At 43.4% G+C, this 19,699-nt stretch overlaps 1 protein-coding gene across 2 annotated transcripts in view; it reads left to right on the forward strand.

Moving 5' to 3' along the window:
- The window catches only part of rps6ka1 (ribosomal protein S6 kinase a, polypeptide 1), a gene marked incomplete at its 5' end in the record, with an annotated part of 95,041 nt that overhangs the window by 25,164 nt on the left and 50,178 nt on the right, over window positions 1-19,699 (forward strand). The gene's annotated exons all lie outside the window — the stretch shown is intronic.

The following is a 19,699-nucleotide window of genomic DNA, read 5'->3' on the forward strand; positions in this document are numbered from 1 at the left end:
TCATGCGACAAAGTATAAATTAGGCCTGAGTCAGCCTTTCAAGGCTCCTGGCGCTCTTTCATCCTTTTATTGTGAAGCCCTGAAATGTGATTCTGTCTCTTCAGCAGACTGTTATTCTTATTCTGTTAGCCTTGTAGCAGAGTCCCAGGAAATGTTCCTCTTCTCCCCTTCTCTTTCAGTCCTCTTTTCTCGAGGGTAGGCAGGCTGAGCAGAGCATATCAGGCTGAGTAGCTGTTCTTTCAGCTTAGGGACAATGTGTCACGATTGAGGCAGAGTCTGGAGAGCTTGGACTAAAGTAAAGTGTTTTTTGTCAGGTAGCCGTTCCAAACGGTAAACACATTAGCTGAGAAAAGCAGTCGGCTCAGCACTGTTGCTGGCAGGAAAGAAATACACTGGTTCCATCAGACCAAAGATCGGAACACATTGGTGGTGCAATGAAATAAAAATTTGAAACTCAAAAAAGTAGTAAATAATATAATACTGATACCAATCCTGTTTTGTTAATGTGCCTCGCATGAAACCTTTGAGAGCCACGTTAACAAACCTGTTCAAATCTTTTTACCTGTTAACTCACTTACTGCCAATTTAAAATGCCCCTCGAGTGGCACTAGTGCCAGAAGCCTCCATAGACTCCCATGTAATTTATAGTGCACAGATCATGCACGCCCATGCACAGATCATGCACCATGTTTGTGCAGGCTGTTCACAGCTTTCAAACAAAAGAAAAAGATTGGAAATCCGTTCAGGCATTCATGATTTATCAGCCATAATGTTTTCTTCAGATGTAAACAAAAATGGCTGCCATGTTTGAAAGATGGGGTTGTATGGGGGGTGGAACATGCAAAATCGCGATTGAAATCATGTTTACTAGATTTAATTGGGTCCAAAAAAAAAAAAAAAAAAAAAATTCTAAGTAAAAGTCGCCCAAAGTCGCTTGGCAGGGAACTCCATAGTGAGAAAGTTGCTCTAAAAGTCGCCTGGCACTGTATGAGTTAATCCAAAACCTAATCGTTTTGAGTTTTTTTTGCCGACTTTACCCCAACGTGGCGGCTCCTATTTTGTTCCGATCATAACATCACGCTTGATTTCCTTACAAGTCGAGACAATCGTTATTGAGCACAATGACTAGGAACCGTAAGTGATATTCTGCAGCAGTGCAGTTCTTCATCTCTCCTTATCTCTATACTATGTGTACGTTGTTCTCATGTGTGTGCGAGGAGTGTTACTAACGTTGTAGTAATACTATAGTAAGTATTAATACCAGTAAGACTCCCTAATCGGGAGATAAGCGACCGTTGGTCGCTTATCTCCACAAATATCACAACCTCCACCTCTCACGTCATACGGGTAGCCATAGTTACACCTGGAATGTTGAATCTCCATATATGGAGATAACCTACGCATCACACAAAGTCTGACCTCACCAGCCCATACTTGGGCATGGACGACTTATATCTCCATATACGGAGATGGCCATATATGGAGATACGATGACATCACAGAGTCCACAGCTGATGATGTGGCGTGATGTCATACAATACACAAACAAGCCCTATATAAAGGGGCAATTCTCACCAGGGAAGAGAGCATTGCCTGGAATGTTGAATCTCCATATATGGAGATAACCTACGCATCACACAAAGTCTGACCTCACCAGCCCATACTTGGGCATGGACGACTTATATCTCCATATACGGAGATGGCCATATATGGAGATACGATGACATCACAGAGTCCACAGCTGATGATGTGGCGTGATGTCATACAATAAACAAACAAGCCCTATATACTGATGCGATACGATGACATCACAGAGTCCACAGCTGATGATGTGGCGTGATGTCATACAATAAACAAACAAGCCCTATATACTGATGCGGAGATATGAGCAGGGCAAAGGTGTGACGTGTGACGTGTGACCGACCGACCGACCGACCGACGGCCGGTGGAGGTTTTCATAGTAAACTGCTCCCTGACGGTCGCAATGAATTGTTGCGACCGTAAGGTCGCAGTTTAGTTGCGACCGTAAGGTCGCAGTTTAGTATGAAAACCTCCACCGGCCGTCCGTCGGTCACACGTGCGGTCGACCGCACGTCACACGTGCGGTCGACGTGTGATGAGGTCACGATGAGTCATCTATGCCCAAATATAGATTTCTAGGTCAGATGGCCCATAGAGTTTGTGATGTCAAACCTAGCAACCCAATATAAACAAACCTGATGTCAGACCTGAAGTATCCTTTTATACCCATATATGGAGATACAGAGATCTCCATATATGGGCATATTAGAAAGCCCATATATGGGCATATACGGATGACATCAGGGATATCCATATATGGGCATAAAAGGGACAAGGGCTTACAGTTAAGAGATCTCCATATATGGGCATATCAGAAAGCCCATATATGTTCATATACTGATGACATCAGGAATATCCATATATGGGCATAAAAGGGACAAGGACTTACAGTTAAGAGATCTCCATATATGGGCATAAAGGGACAAGGACTGTTACAGTAGATATAGAGATGTCCATATATGGGCATAAATGAACAAGGACTGACAAACACTGAGATCTCCATATAACCTATGGGAATATAAGGGACGAGGACTGTCAGCTTGTAGACCTATTTTCTAAATATTGTTGTACATTAAAAACTTGAAATGGGTCGTTCTGCATAGTACTTGGGATTTGTTGATGTAAATGTTCACATAGAGTGTAATAATTGGTAAAACAAACTTTTGGCCTATTTGTGGAGATAAGCGACCAACGGTCGCTTATCTCCCGATTAGGGAGTCTTACTGGTATTATATTAAGGGGCTACAGCAGAATGCAGTACTCTGCAGTACTAACTGGCTTCATACGTAATATATGTCACTGTACATTGAATTGAAGGGGCAGATCTTGATGTCATTGGGGTTAGAGAGAGAGTACCCCCCCCTCCCCCCCTTTGGCTCCATGCACGTCTAGCCAGGCACATTAAGGATCAATGCTGAGCCGCTGTTTAAATGCTGGGAATCTGATAATGGCTGCATTGTCTGTTCCAGCCATGGGAGTTACCTGCATCTCATAGACCTGCTCAGAGAGAGAGAGAGAGAGAGACCTCGGGACAGCATGGCCTTCATTTGGCCTTAGAAAGGTCTAATAAGCATTAACGGCTTGACTCCCATATGACTTAATTTGGCCTCTTTGTGATATCTGTCAACACTAACCCTTTAGTATGTGAAACGGCACATGCTGACTCTGTCTGTCTGGATGGACGGACGGACGTGTACACTTTTTTACGGTCTATGGGTTTGCCGCTCTGACATCACGCTCTGGCCTCTCTGTGATGTCAGGGGAACCACACTAACATATTGCCCATATATGGAGTTCCCTGATGTCATCAATATTAAGCCCATATCTAACAGGGCTTCATATGGGAATGCCCATATATGGAGGCCACATCGGCCACATACCACACTAACAGAATCCATATATGGCCAAGACAGATGGCCAAGACAGCCCATATATGTGTGGCTGGTTCTACAGACAGGGATCTCCATGTATGGACATAAAAGGGTATGATGTCAGATGTCATATACGTCATAGGACTTTCACATAACGAATAACTGAGTAAGCATGTTTGGGGTCCCACAGCATACAGTATCTCCATATGCAGTACATGGATTTCCATAAATGGGTACCAGGGGTCTCCATATATGGGTAACTGGTCTGATATACATCACTGATGTATGACACCACATTTTGGCGTTGACTTCCATTATAGAATTTAAGTTAAATATAAAAATAATATAAAACATATTTACATGTGAAGTAGTGTTGGGGTACTGGCAGCATGTACAATAATGTATTTATGTATTACTACTTACTTTGTATACAACACACACACACACACACACACACACACACACACACACACACACACACAGATGGAAAGACCCATTTCTAGACGGCCTATGTCCGACAGAGCCATGCTGCATATATATATATATATATATGCAATTCACCTGGTGTGCGGCTCAAGAAGATTCACAATAGGAAAAGAATTGCCAGCACTCCGTCCACATCCTTCTGGTACTTTTTAATTTTCAGGTTTCCGCGTCAAGCCCGTGCCAAAACGCTTAAATGTTACATTATACAGGCAGCCGGTGGACCAGGCTGCTATTCCTCAATCCTCTACTCTAATTAACTAATTACCTCATTGGGGATTTTACAGTAATAGGCTGAATGTATGATATGGCATCGGCCCAATTTCGGAAGAACTGGGGACGGTAATATAAGAATTGGTTTGAATAGAACACTGACCGTGTTAGCTGCAGAATCAGTGACAGGACAAAGTCATTATATCGGATCTTTATGATCTCACAGATCATTTTTAGCTCCTTCTATTTCGCTCTGTGACATAATTTTCTCTCTTTGTTTTTCGCGTTCCCCTACTCTTTCTCATCTCTCCGCACTGCCTGCAGTGTAAATCTGATTGAAGCTTGAATTCAGGTGAGAAATTGACTTATTACCAGCAAATGGCTTCTGGTGATGTTTAATGTTGCAGACTTGAGCAGTCGACGCAGCACATTTTATCAGAAACCAAGACCCACAGTCCTGTCCAGGGAGATGATATTACATAGCAGTTTAGTCCCTGGAAATACGCCAGCCTTGCAGTGGTACTCTGCCAAAAGAAGTACAGAACTGGGCCCCGGTTCTAGCGACAAATCCTATCGACCTCTTCATTGCTCGAGGGGGGAAAGAATCAAGATATAGGAGACCTCTGTTCACACAGCTGAAGCAATGCATGCGACAATCTCTGCTCAGTTGAACCGTACATCAAGATCTAAATGTACACACACACACACACTCTTTCAATAACAAAGGACCGGTAGATATTTTTTAACCATTAGTAGGAAAATATATTTTAAACATCGGTAAGTGAAGGATAGCAGGGATTGATGTCACATGGATCACTTCTATTAGTACGTGTTTAAAAGCCTGGCAGACGCATTTTGTATCATTTTGTATCATCTACGGCAGTGGTTCCCAAACGCTTTAGCTCGAGACCCGAAAGAGAAAGTCCCTCAGGGACCGGAACTTGTGAAAATAGTCGTTCTACAAGCTCACGTCGCGATCTTATAGATCTGCTATTTTCACTACTTCTTAATTATGATTTCTTTGATTGTTTTATTTATTTTTAATAATGAAAAAATAATCCTTTTGAAATAATATATATTTTAAAAAGGATAAGAAAACATTTATATTTACTCGCGTACCATAAAAATGGGTCCCGACCCACTGTGTTGGAAACTCTGATCTACAGTCTTTAGATGTTTCTTTAGATGTGCACTGCAATAGGCAAGTCTGGACCAGTAGAAAATGGACTACCTTTTCTAAGTTCACAGAGTAAAGGAATGACCTTTTGGTAGCTGACCTGTCTCGGTTGAGCAACGCAGGACTGGTCTGAAATCTGAATTTTTTTTAAAAAGGGAGAAATGCAGTCTGATGGGCATGTTGACTGATTGTGAAAGTGCATTCCAGATTTCCAGGGTTTGCAGAGAGATTTCTCTGAGGTGGGTTCATTTATTATGTTGAAAGGGGGGCGGGGGGGGTGTCAGGATTCAATGTCAATTGAGAAACTAGCAGATATGATCATTCCAGGTCTTTTTCTGCCTTATATTGTGACTGTAGGTCGCAGTTTAGTATGAGAAACGGCACATCATGTCTCTGTCTGTGTACGCTTTTTACGGTCTATGCTATGGGTTTGACTTTGACGCTCTGACATCACGCTCTGACATCACTGTGATGTCAGGTGAACCACACTAACAGAATCCCTTTTATGCCTTTATATGGAGATCCCTGATGTCATCAATATTAAGCCCATATCTAACAGGACTTCATATGGGAATGCCCATATATGGAGGAGGACAGCCCATATCTGTGTGGCTGGTTCTACAGATCGGAATCTCCATATACAGTATGGGCATAAAAGGGATTGTATGTATGATGTCAGATGTCATAGGACTTTCACATAATAATGAATAACTGAGTAAGCATGTTTGGGGTCTCATAGCATATCTCCATATACAGTACATGGATCTCCATATATGGATACCAGGGGTCTCCATATTGGGATATACATCACTGGCCAGATGGCCAAGACATGGCGCGACCTCGCTTGTCGCCGTAGTCGTCTTACTGGTTGATAGTACATACAGTGAAATGAGACCGGTCAGTCAGGCTCGGGATAGTCAGTAATCGAACCCGGGACTCCCTGTCATTGCGACCGCCAGGGAGCAGTTTACTATGAAAACCTCCACCGGCCGTCCGTCCGTCACACGTCACACGTCACACCTTTGTTTGTGTACGGTGTGATGTCATATATCTTCAGTATGACATCACACCACATGTGTACACAAACCTTTGTGTACGTTGCTGTGGCAACAGTCTGTTGTTGCTGGTCTGTTAGTGTACGTTAGCAACCACCTTAGCAACCATGGTTTTACCCTAGCAACCAACTGTTTACCCTGGGCATAAAATGGATTCTGTTAGGGATCTCCATATATGGGCATAAAAGGGATTCTGTTAGGGATCTCCATATATGGGCATAAAAGGGATTCTGTTAGCTGTTAGTGATCTCCATATATGGGCATAAAAGGGATGCTGTTAGGGATCTCCATATATGGGCATAAAAGGGATTATGTTAGGGATCTCCATATATGGGCATGAAAGGGATTATGTTAGGGATCTCCATATATGGGCATAAAAGGGATTGTATCCCAGATGATGCCCTGTTAGGAGATCCACACTAACAGAATCCATATATGGTCCTACCGACAGCTGCTATAAGCCAGCGATAAGGTCTGAGTCGAAGAAATGCTTCTTTCCTGGCAAGAATTGCCCCTTTATACTGTAGGGCTCGTTTGTGTATTGTATGACATCACGCCACATCATCGGCTGAGGACTGTGTGATGTCATCATATCTCCATATATGGAGACATAAGTTGCTCATGCCCAAATATGGGCTGGTGAGGTCAGACTTAGTGTGATGCGTAGGTTATCTCCATATATGGAGATTCAACTTCAATGAGTAACCATGGCAAACTGTCAACTGCCCGTATGTCTTGATAATTGGTAAAACAAACTTTTGGCCTATTTGTGAAGATAAGCGACCAACGGTCGCTTATCTCCCGATTAGGGAGTCTTACTGGTGTATAAGAGTATGTGGTACGCACCTTAACCACTCGGCTATTGGCTGTCTTATAGGCTTTTTTCGATTGGTGATAGAATGGTTTATGATTGATTGAAGGGAAGATCACAGGTTGGTTTTTCACGTTCTGATGGTGTTTTTAATGGCCATGAATCATGATATACAAATCTAAGGCTGCTGGATTCAGGGATGTACTATATGAATCTGTTTAACAATCAGTCAAAAAGATGTTCCTTGTTTCTTTGCACTGAAACGTGGCAGTTAAACCTTTTAGAGAAGCAGGGGAGACACATAGTTTATCCTTTTTCCATTTTCCCTCTGACTGCATTTTCTCTTTCCTTAATTCTTCATTCAACCATGGCAGAGGAGAATGTTTCAGCTTTTTATATCTGACTGGAGAGCTATTAAAAACACTGACAAGCTCCTTTACGGGGAGGCCATGTTCATTGGTATTTCAAATGTGTTTGAGGCATAAGCTTGACAGAAGCGAGGAACAGAGTACATTTAGGGGCAGACTTGGAAGAGTAAAAACAGTGCGGTGACTTATGGTCAGGAGAGAGGACTGGAACCTAGAGGAGGACTGCATTGTGATCAGTGATGGCAAAATAAATCAAGTTCATCATCCACACAGAGTTGGTTAGCTGTTCTCCAGTTCAGGGCTTCCCAAACGTTTTTGTCTCAGGGCACCCCATAAATATTTGTTTTAATCCGAGGCACCCCTACATTATAATTTTCACTCCCAGCACCTTATATTTATACCATATCGTCGTTGTCGGGTGGAAACCTTGTATGTCCAAAACCATTCTTTTTGTATTTATCATCTATAAAATGTTCTAAACTAGTGAAAACAGCAGATCTACAAGCACACAACGCCTCGCATCGCGAGGCGTTGTGTGCTTGTAGATCGGCTGTTTTCACTAGTTTTGTGCGACAGAGGTTTCTGCCGGACAGTAATGATATTTTAGTGATTATGTTGCAAGGAAAACGTTGAGATAATAGCCATTTTGGTTAGAACTGACTGAAAATAACTTTGTACTTCAAGTTTAAAATTATACAAAATATTTTTTCAAGTGTCGAGGCGAGGCGTTGTGGGCTTGTAGATCGGCTATTTTCGCCAAAGAGGTTTGGTGTAGAGGGGAAAAAGAGCAGACTAAGTACAGAGTGAAATGTCAAGTTTATTAAGTATTGACGGTTCAAGTGGTTAAACATCTGAAAACACAAATTGACATGAATCCAAAATAAACTGATGATTGTGCTGTCAAACGATGAAACTATATGGAATCTCTGAAAAGGTTGCTGTTCTCTAGTTCACTGGAGAACAGCTAAAATTTCTGTTACTGCAAGGCCTCCCCTTCGGACCTCTTTAGCCTGTCATTATTGGCTGGTGGAAACATTTATATTCTGGAGGGATGACTCAATGAGAGGAACCCATTCATCTGGATTAATCCAGGACTCTGTGATGATACAAAAGTAAATATTGTTGGTCGTGATCAAACCTAGCTGGCAGATAAAACACTCATTGGCAAGAGATCTTATTGTGTGAATCGAAATGAGCTGATTCAGCGGGGACTGAGAAAGTGGTTTTAACTGTGATGGGTTTTTGTGTGGACTCTTGAGTTTGTGTTCTAGCACAGTGCCTCACAGTGCCTCTCAGTCAGTATGCTGGGCAGGGTCTTACTGGGGAAACCATCAATTAAGGCTAAAAAACAATAACTTTGGTACTGTAGGTTCTGTCATTTTACAGAGCTTGCCAACAATTCCAAATGTAACATGGAGGCTGTTGTTTTGGTGTTTATTACGTTTTGTTGTTTAATGTTTATTAATCATAGAACTCTGAATTCCATTTTAAAACGTAAAATCCTAGTCTCAATGGTGCCCAGTGCCACCCGGTATGTATTCTTTACTTCATATACAGGGGTTGACCCTAAGGTCTCAGAGGCACTTGCCCGTCAGGCAAGTACAGGTCATGTTCTACTTGCCCAAAGGTCTTGTCCACTTGCCCGAAAAGTAAATTGTCCATTATGAGATGATAGGTATTTTCTAATACAATAGCACAATTTAACACTTTATTTCTTTACTTTCTGGGGCTGTACGAAAAAATATCATACCTAAATACCTCCAAATCTAAATCCCTACGTAGCTATGATTGAAAATGTCTATGGTTTCACACTTATTTTATATTTTTAAGTGTAGCAAAAGTAAAAACAGCACATTATAGGTAAACAGTGATCTTATTTTTCATTCCACAGACCAGACCAGACAGAGCACGCTGGCCATGTTCAGGTGTTTAGACAGATATCTGGTGTTGTGTTTATAGACTGTTGCTTCCCCTCTCAAATGAGCACTTGCTCGGTCGGGCAACCTGAAAACCAATTTCACCTGCCCGAAAGTTTTATTTACCTGGCAGGTGGGCAACCCTTAGTGTCAATGCCTGATATATGTGTTGGTGGTGTGTGTTGTCGTTGCCAAAATGTGATGCCCTCCCCCACCGTCAAGCCAAAGGGCAGAGAGAGAGAGAGAGAAAGAAGGTAATGCCTTTTCTATTGCCGTCAATGGGACTTTTTAAAGGCTAATGTAGATAACTAGAATATCGCCCGGCGAATCCTAGAGTTCGCACGCTTCGCGTGCTCACATACGCACAACTGCTCCAAGCCATGTTGCCCACAAAAAGCACTGTTTCTTCATGTATTTTGAGTGTGTGTGTGTGTGTGTTTGTGTGTGTGTGTGTGTGTGTGTGTGCCCTCTTGTAACCTGAGACTCTCTCTCTCTCTCTCTCTCTCTCTCTCTCTCTCTCTCTCCCTGTGCAACTGACCCCCCCCCCCTTCCCTCTTGTAACCTGAGACTCTCTCTCTCTCTCTCTCTCTCTCTCTTGCTCTCTAGCGAATGAGCGGACGGCATAGGGTGGGGGCCAATGATAGAGTTATGGGCGGTATTCCCTACGTTCTACCTACATCGGACGTTCTCCCTACCTACCGCTTGGAAGTGGGATGCGGCTTTAAGCCAATTGTAAATATAAGATGGCCTTTTTACTGGGTATACTGTAGGTGCTGAGCAAGGGTCCATTTGTGCTTAACTGGCTGGCTGAGGAGGGCAGGAGTGAGTGAGGGAGCAATGATGAGAGAGAAGCAAGCAGACTGTGCCAGCTGAGTACAGAGAACAGTAGTGGGGAGTGAGGGAAGAAAACTGGTGGGCTGACAATATATAGATCCTCTCCCCAGTCAGTCAAGTAAGGACACAGACAGTGACACACACACACACACACACACACACACACACACACACACACACACACACACACACACACACACACACACACACACACACAGGCCTTCATTACAAAACAAAGACTAGAGAGTCCAAGTGACAGAAAAAGGCAGCACACACTGGTAGCCACTGTGTGTGTGTGTGTGTGTGTGTGTGTGTGTGTGTGTGTGTGTGTGTGTGTGTGTGTGTGTGTGTGTGTGTGTGTGTGTGTGTGTGTGTGTGTGTGTGTGTGTGTGTGTGTGTGTGTGTGTGTGTGTGTGTGTGTGTGTGTGTGTGTGTGTGTGTGTGTGTGTTGGTGTGTGTGTTGTGTGTATTGTGGGTTGTGAGCCCGCGTGCCACTAGCTTGTCTGTGCCGTGAAATCCTCAGTATTAATACAACAATACAGAGTTTAATTTACTCAATGGATTTGGCTGTGTATCTTGTCCCGTCAGTTCACTTCATACCTTTCTGTTAATGGGTTTGCTGATCTCGCAAGACACCTTAGTGGAGTCTTGATGTTGTGCCTTTCCAGGAGTGATTAAATATTTACCAGCAGCAGCCGGGAGAGTTTGCTATGTATAGGCAGGGATATGTCTTGTGATGTGAGCTTTTGACCTCTGTGCCATTGTAGTAGAGTACAGCTTAAGACGAATGGGAGTCGCTACTGTTCAGGAAGTGGGGAAAGTCAAGACAGCTTTACCATCGTGTAACCATAAGCCTCTCTGTGTATAAGCATGCACAGTGTAAGCATAGCAACTGATCGTGCGGTTTCACAGGATTGAGCTTCTGCTTGATTTATGCGATACTGCTCAAATGCACATACATGCACGCACGCACGCACGCACGCGCGCGCACACACACACACACACACACACACACACACACACACACACACACACACACACACACACACACACACACACACACACACACACACACAGAGCACACACACAGAGCACACACACACAGCACATTACACAGAGCTGCAAGGCCACCATCAGATGTAAGTAAACCCTTCCAGTCCGATGCATCGCTCGTACATAATCTTAATCCCCTGCCCTGCCAGTCTAGCCGTGACATGTTGACATGAATGCCATCTGCTTTTCATAGTGTTTGTGTCCAGCGTGTGCCATTTGCACTGTTCTCTCTGTTGAGAGGGGGTGTGTGTGTGTGTGTGTGTGTGAGAGCGTGAGAGAAAGATCTTGCAGTAGTGATCATCAAATTGCGCTCGTAGCATCATGGCAGGTGAGCACCATAAACCAGGGGTCTTCAACCGGGGGTCCGGTACCCCTCGGGGGTCCTCAGAAACATTTTTTTCTCCTTTTTCTTATATGAACCACTTGAACCCTATAGCGTCCATATTGGGAGAACTTTAGCCAAAAATAGCAGATCTACAAGCTCACAATGCCTCGTTGTGAGCTTGTAGATCAGCTATTTTCGGCAAAGAGCTTTTGTTTAGAGGGGGAAAAGAGCAGACTAAGTATAGAGTGAAAGGTCAAGTATTGATGGTTCATGTGGTTAAATATCTGAAAACACAAATTGACATTAATCCAAAATACACTGATGATTGTGCTGTCAAACAATGAAACTATATGGAAATCTATTAACAGGTTGTGCGATTCCCTGCTTCATCTCTCTCTCATTTAAGGGGTCCTTGGCCTGAAAACCCCTGCCATAATCACTGACTCTAATAGAAGATGTGATGATAAGTGGAGCATTGACATGATTATGTATGAGTTGCATGGGTCAGTAATTAGCCCCACCCTTAATGGATTTGGTACCCAGTCATTTACGGGTTTGTTTGTATCGTAGGTTAGAGATCACAAGATTCACAACTCACAATCCTTATTGCCGCCTCGTGGATTGTATCCAGTTGCTAAGTTACTGTCAATGCACACTTGAGTGAGCCGGGGGTGAAGAAAAGGAAGTTGGTCATAATGGGGATGAAAAGAAGAGAAGGATAATACGGCTATCAGTTCATTGAACATTATAGTCTTATCTACTCTGTTTTTTCAAAAGAGAGGACGGTCCAGGCAGGGTTTTCACTTGGCGTGCTTTTTTCTTTTTTCTTTTTGGCAGCCAACGAGCCCCTGGGGGACCCCCAGATGTAAAAAATGACCAAATGTGCAAAAATGACCACATGACCACCCCAACGGGGCTGCTCACGGGGAATTCCCGGGGACCACCGACTCCTGGTGCTCCAGAACGGATGCAAAAGTGGTGGCGCCCCCAGTGGAGGACCCCCTGCCACTGCAGCGCACATAAAATGCCGTAACTCGGGCTAGGAGCGTCCGGGAGAGCCGGGCCCGGTACCTATTCGTCCGCCAAGGCAACGCGGAGACCCCACCCCTCATTTCTCACATGGCCCTATTCTAGCGCCACCTTCAGGCCGATTTTTAAAACACATTTTTGGACACTGCTCCTACAGTTTTTGCCCTAAAATCACGAATATCACTACACAGCATGTCTACACTCATGTCATCAACATGGATCAGGAAGATTTGGGAAAAACAATTTTTTGCCCTATTTGTGGAGATAAGCCACCTACGGTCGCTTATCTCCCGATTAGGGAGTCTTACTGGTATAATGTAATAACACAGATATGTGCGTGTGTATGCAGTGCACCGCCTTTAGCCTACTGTAGCGCTTCTTTTCTCCACTTCATCATGGATGCCCAGTGCTGGTGGTCCTGCGTTTATCCAGTTTCCTAAAGCATGATTTATACTCAGTAAATCATGCAGGAGTGTTGCTTGCTAAAAAGAACAGAAAGTAGTCAGGACAGACAGATGAGGGATATATACTTTAAGCTATTGATAGATCTGCCCTGCTGGGCAACCACACTAACTATATAACGTATCTCTTAGCAAAATGGACACATGCGTGTACCGATGAAGCTGGTCGATTTGACATTAATCTATTTTCATTATACGAGTGTCCCGAAAATAGATCTACAATTTATCACAAACGATGCCACGTCTTTTTGTGAGCTTGTAGATCGGTTATTTTCTGTAGGCAAACAAATCTGTAGTTAAAAATGTTGTTATAGGCCCCATTTATCTGCATACACTGAGCATGAGAATTAGCACAGTTTTTGAATGTGTGAAATATGTCTCCCTAAGGAGTCTCAGTCTGGCAAGTTCAGTCAGCACTCTTTTTACAGCTCCTGAGGGGACAAAAAAGGACAAGAAAAGGAGAATAATTCTCCTTGTCCCTCTCTCCCTCTATGGTTCTCCCACTCTCTTTGTTTCGTACTTACTGTAGCATTGCCATTCAAATTTCTCATGTGAGATGTAAACTGGCTTCCTTTTTGCTGACTAATGCAACAGCAGGAGTGTTGGATATGCTGTGTATATCTGAGGTTGATTTGCCTCAAAACTCACATACTGTACATATCTGATTCATGATCCCCATGATGGTATCTGGACCTCCATCTCTGATTAATGGGGATCCTTATCCTTAATAAACAATGATGAATGATCTAATATAGTATATATACTGTAGGTTATATATTATTATTGTAGGCCTGCACAATTTATTGAAAATTGTGTCGCCTCATAATTACATCAAGGTTAACAACCAGAAAACATCATAACTAGATTTTGGTAACCTTTATTTACAATATATAAGTAGAATTGATTGCTGGGGCTGTTTCCTGTTTCCAAGGTGGGAAAGACTCTGAAAGACTTAGATTTATCCTGGTTGTTTATGTTTGGTCTTGGAGCAACACATGGGTATGGTTGTAAATAAGCTCTATTTGTAGGCTAACATTAACCGCTTGGCTGCTTGGTGCTTACAATGGGGGAAAAAGGGTTATTTTGTCAACTCGCCTGAGAGAACTGTGCGCTCTCCTCCGATTTTACGTTTGAATCTTCGACTTTTAAGGGCAGCCATAACCCCGTTTTGTATGTACTTGAAAATATTTGACACCTAAACTTCACAGTATAAGTCCATTATTTCACCTGAGCCGAGACGGTTTGATACTTTTGTTTTGTTCTGGACTGCTCTCCTTCTCTCTCGTTCCTTTGACGTGCGATAGTGTATGACACACATTCTTGGGGCTGTGTCAAATATTTCCATAGCTGGCTTGATCTGGGTCTTGCAACAGAGTGGGAAATGCAGCCAGAGTAAAGAGCAATGCCAGCATCTGTTTGGCAGCGGCTCCCCAGTGAGCCAAGGCCTGTATTAACAAGGTTGGGCCACGCCTCGGAGCTCTGCGGAGCAAAGCACTTAACATTCCACTGCAGGGTTAGAGTGGGGACCTGGCTTTGGGAGCGCGAGGCAGTGGGAGGCTATCGGAGAGGGACTGCAATGAGAGGTGAGAGGTTAGGTTGGAGGTAATGGGGAGTGTCATCTCAAGGCTTTGGAATAAACTTCAACAGGGGGTCCGGGACCCCTAGGGGGTCCTCAGAGTTACTACTGGGGGTCCTCCAAATCTTTGAGGGATAAAACTTTTTTTTTCCTTTTTTATATTAACCACTTGAACCCTAGTGGCCTCGCAGCGCGTGGCGTTGTGAGCTTGTAGATCGGCTATTTTCGGCAAAGAAGTTTGGTGTAGAGGGGAAAAAGAGCAGACTAAGTACAGAGTGAAAGGTCAAGTGGTTAAATATCTGAAAACACAAATTGACATGAATCCAAAACACACTGATGGTTGTGCTGTCAAACAATGAAACTATATGGAATCTATGAAAAGGTTGAGGGGGTCCCTGCTTCATCTCTCAACTAAGGGGTCCTTAGCCTGAAAACGTTGAAGACCCCTGACTTAGACTGCTGAAGGAAACTTCAGCATGCTGTGTCTGTTAAATTTCTTTACCTTTTTGAAGATTTGTGCACTGGGGAAATTTGCCTTGTGTGTGTTTGTGTACGTGCACATTAAAACTGACTTTGACTGACCAGTAAATCAAACAAAAATGTCAGCTGCATTCTAATAAGCAAAATTGCTGAGGGTAGTGATTGTGGCACAGTCTGGTGACATTGGCAGTTTGGCACTGCCGAATGCACATGTGGCACTGTCTTGCGCCATGCACGTGTGCACACACCACACACGCACTGTCACACTGTCAGGCAGTAAGGACAGTAACACGCACTCCTGAGTGTGTGTTTTTAAACTAGACTTCTACTGACGGCATATTTTCTGAGTGTGGTGTGGTCCCAACTCGCACTCAGTGACAGCCAGGTTGCATATAGCCTCATCCACACACACTGACAGTCAGCCTCCGAGGAAGCCTTACCCAGACTCCGATGTCAAACAGAGAACCAGGCAGGTTTAAAAAACCTGTTCATATTTTCCTGCCTATTCCTTGAATCGGTTTGATGCTGTTGTTTTATTACTTGCACAAGCAAAGCGTGCAAGTACTGCGATCGTGTGTGTGTGTGTGTGTGTGTGTGTGTGTGTGTGTGTGTGTGTGTGTGTGTGTGTGTGTGTGTGTGTGTGTGTGTGTGTGTGTGTGTGTGTGTGTGTGTGTGTGTGTGTGTGTGTGTGTGTGTGTGTGTGTGTGTGTGTGTGTGTGTGTGTGTGTGTGTGTGTGTGTGTGTGCCTGCGTGCGCCTGCCTACAGTATTATGTGTCTCCTCTTGTTTAAGACCGTAGCCCAATCAGGGACCAGCATCTCTGGCAACGTCATCATTAACAGGCAATGAGGGACCAGTATTCCTGCTGATGCCAGTGGTGATGTCATTGGTCAATAATAATATATCAGTTCTTCATTGGAAGCGGTGATGCCAGTGGTGAGCGCACCTCATGGCGTGCTCTGCTTGCGCACAAGTAGACCATGTATGGCCTACTTGTGCGCCAGGCGCAAATTGGCATCTCTATAGAGAGCATTATTATTTCATTCTTTCCCCCCGGACTACTCGCCCGCTCTCCTTCCCTTGACGTGCGAGAGTGTATGGACTTAACTCTTCTTACCTGGTTCAGACAGGTGACTCACATTTGAAATGATTGCTTGGATTATTCACTCCGCTTGGACTGGAGTGTGTGTGTGTGTGTGTGTGCGCGTGTGCCTGCGTACAGTATTATGTGTCTCCTCTTGTTTAAGACCGTAGCCCAATCAGGGACCAGCATCTCTGGCAACGTCATCATTAACAGGCAATGAGGGACCAGTATTCCTGCTGATGCCAGTGGTGATGTCATTGGTCATAATATATCAGTTCTTCATTGGAAGCGGTGATGCCAGTGGTGAGCGCACCTCATGGCGCGCTCTGCTTGCGCACAAGTAGACCATGTATGGCCTACTTGTGCACCAGGCGCAAATTGGCATCTCTATAGAGAGCATTATTATTTCATTCTTTCCCCCCGGACTACTCGCCCGCTCTCCTTCCTTTGACGTGCGAGAGTGTATGGACTTAACTCTTCTTACCTGGTTCAGACAGGTGACTCACATTTGAAATGATTGCTTGGATTATTCACTCCGCTTGGACTTGTGTGTGTGTGTGTGTGTGTGTGTGTGTGTGTGTGTGTGTGTGTGTGTGTGTGTGTGTGTGTGTGTGTGTGTGTGTGTGTGTGTGTGTGTGTGTGTGTGTGTGTGTGTGTGTGTGTGTGTGTGTGTGTGTGTGTGTGTGTCTTTCTGTTTGTCTGTGTGTGTGTGTGTGTTTTTTCTTCTTTTTTCCAGGCTGCTTGCGTGTTTCCACCGGCGCTGCACACAATGTACTGGCCCTCTGCTGCAGTTTATTACAGCTTGTGAGACCTATGACAAAAGGGAGTTCTGTATTGATTGCCCTGTTTTGCTTTAATCCTCTCTCTCTCTATTTCCTCTCATTCACTCATTGCTGGACACACTTGTTTTTCTCTCTCTCTCTCTTTATCTCCAAGAACGCATTAAGCTTATTTTATACTGTGTTGGACGATGATGATGTTGCGCGCAGGTAATAGACGGATATACAAGCTTGTGGCGTGTGAAGACATTGTACGATGGAACATAAATTAAAACATTAGCCTTCATAGTTAAGGAGCCATAGTCAACTTTTTTTTGAAAAACGGATGCTAAAATAAAAATAATGTTTCAAAAATATTTTATGAAAAAATAAGCTTCATATATGTGTTTCTATTTAAAAATGACCAAACAAAGCGTAAAATAATCATTTTGGCCATTGTCAGGCTGACACTTTGTTTACATTCTTGTCTATGTTAGACTATGTGTGGTCATTTTTGAACAGAAACACATATATGAAGCTTTTCTTTTCATAAAATATTTTTGAAACATTATTTTTATTTTAGCATCCGTTTTTCCAAAAAAAGTTGACTGTAGCTCCTTTAAGCACCTGGTTTATATTTCCTGTGCATAAAACACATATGACACATGCATGTATGAAACAGGTATTTGGGGGCGTTAAATCCAACATTCATTCCCTTTCCCTATTGACACATGCGTCCTAGTGTGTGATGCCATTGTAGCTAAAAGAAACGGCTGATATCATGGCCAGGAGGTTAATGAATGGACAGCTGCTCATAAAAGACACAACTATGGGACGACACTGTAACACAAACAAACCTTTCCAGACTGCGGCCTCAACTTTGAAAACCTGTGGCAGATATCAGAACTATAGTTCTCAAACGTTTGTGTAGCAACCCGAAGCAAGGACCCCCAAATTGATATACAGTTGCCCGTAGTCCCCCATCTGAAAATGTTTTGTGCCAGGGACCCCCAGAAGAGAAGATTTTGTTTTCCAGATGTAGCAGATGTACAAGCACGAAGTGAGGCGCTGTGGGCTTGTAGATCTGCTATTTGTGAATAGCCAACATATGAATGGATGAAAAGTCGTTAAAATGATTGTGATGCTTTATTAACTACCATAAACATGCCTCCTTCGGCTCTTGTGCATATGCATCAGGGGACCAAGGGAATCCGTGTGCATCGCTTCCATGTGCGTCACACATACGGAAGTTGCTAGGCCAATCAGAGGCAGGTGGGGTGGGGGCTAGGGGTGCAACAATACTGAACCGAGTGGGTGTGGCCATATAAAAACATCATTTTAACTCTTTCTGTACACTTATTTTGGACAATATCTTCCTCCTAGTATAATCATAATAACTGATTATCATGTTTTAGGGGAGAAACAAATGATGGCACCCCATCTTTAAAATTAACTAAACATTTGGGATTTTTCATTTTTTCATTTTCAATCTTTACTGTACAGAAACTGAACTGAAACCGTGAGCCAAAAAACGGGATACGAACCGAACCGTGGGTTGACTGAACCGTTGCACCCCTTGTGGGGGCGGGTCTTTACTACGCAGCCTTTAAGAACAGCTGAGCCGTGCAACATCGGAACAAGCTCTGTTAAATTGAATTGTAGTCCTTGGAAAATTGATGATCGGGCAGTAGTCACTCGACTGGCAGCAGTCCCTTTGTTTTTCCTGGAAGTCCGGACTACAATTGTTTCACGTCCCCCTAATGAACTGCAGAGGCGAAGGAGGCATATAGCTTTTTATATCTGTGTTAACTACCCCACAGGGACCCAGGGGGTTCCTGGACACACTTTGTGTATCTGATGGGATTACAGTACTTTCTATGGTGTGAATGTATGTTTAGAGAGATTCTCTTAAAGCTGTAAGATTTACTAAACACTTATTAAGCTCTTCAGGAAAACGATTAGGCGTGTGTATGTGTGTGTACTGTGCACGGCCTCATGCACAGTACACATGCTCCCATTTACGCTACGTTGTCTGCTCATTCAGCTCTCTCCACTTGTTCTTGCCTCTTAACTGGACCAGCTGTCCTCTCCGAGCACACATCATGTAAATACATCCAACAACAACACTGCATTATACAGTTGGTACTGAGTGAATATTAATGCTGTTGGATGAGGCTTCCTGGAGCGTATCGGCAGTGTTTTTGAAAAAAGGATGGCGCCCTGCAAAAGACGGCCAGTTGTATCATTGTATTGGCTAAAAATAGCATCTATATGTAGCACTGCTGGGCATATCAATATCCTAATTTATAGATTGCGATAGAAGCTTGTGACTCTTTTTTATTTAAAGTATAAATGCGACTCTTTGTGACCTTGTAGATCTGCTATTTCTGTAAATAAAAAGATATTGTGAAAAGTATAAAAAAAAAATTGGAAACATTTTTTAGAAAGATTATTCACCCAACATGCTCAATATAGGGATGCCCGAGTTAATAACACAAGTGCTACTAAATTATCAGACAGTTACGGATAGGTTTTGAGGAATTTGTATTTGCGTTTGTCAGATTTGAGTACAACTTTTGTCAGATATTTTATTTTGCATGCCTGAATGGAGTAGTACCGTCACTG

Source organism: Nannobrachium achirus, assembly GCF_963921795.1.
Source record: "Nannobrachium achirus genome assembly, chromosome: 20".
Lineage (NCBI taxonomy): Eukaryota > Metazoa > Chordata > Actinopteri > Myctophiformes > Myctophidae > Nannobrachium > Nannobrachium achirus.